This window comes from Sorex araneus, chromosome 5, assembly GCF_027595985.1.
Source record: "Sorex araneus isolate mSorAra2 chromosome 5, mSorAra2.pri, whole genome shotgun sequence".
Classification (NCBI taxonomy): domain Eukaryota; kingdom Metazoa; phylum Chordata; class Mammalia; order Eulipotyphla; family Soricidae; genus Sorex; species Sorex araneus.
Genome location: NC_073306.1, coordinates 86025288 through 86025528, shown reverse-complemented (window position 1 = coordinate 86025528; position 241 = coordinate 86025288). Strand labels below are relative to the sequence as shown.

At 48.1% G+C, this 241-nt stretch overlaps 1 non-coding gene across 1 annotated transcript; it reads left to right on the top strand.

The window, feature by feature from the left end:
• Positions 1-159, top strand: LOC129405336 (U1 spliceosomal RNA). The gene has a single exon (XR_008630502.1). It is a non-coding gene; the product is annotated as a U1 spliceosomal RNA (small nuclear RNA).
• Positions 160-241: the final 82 nt, after the last annotated feature.

Sequence of the window (241 nt, the reverse complement as noted above, 5' to 3'; positions counted from 1 at the left end):
ATACTCACCTGGCAGGGGAGACATCATGATCACGAAGGTGGTTTTCCCAGGGTGAGGCTTATCCATTGCACTTCGGATGTCCTGACCCCTGTGATTTCCCCAAATGTGGGAAACTCGACTGCATAATTTGCAGCATTGGGGTGTTTACGCTATCTCCTGGCTGGAAAGAAAAGTACAGAATTAAAAAAGAAACCACTGCCGACAGTATTTGGGAGACCATATGGGATGCTGGGAATCCCAG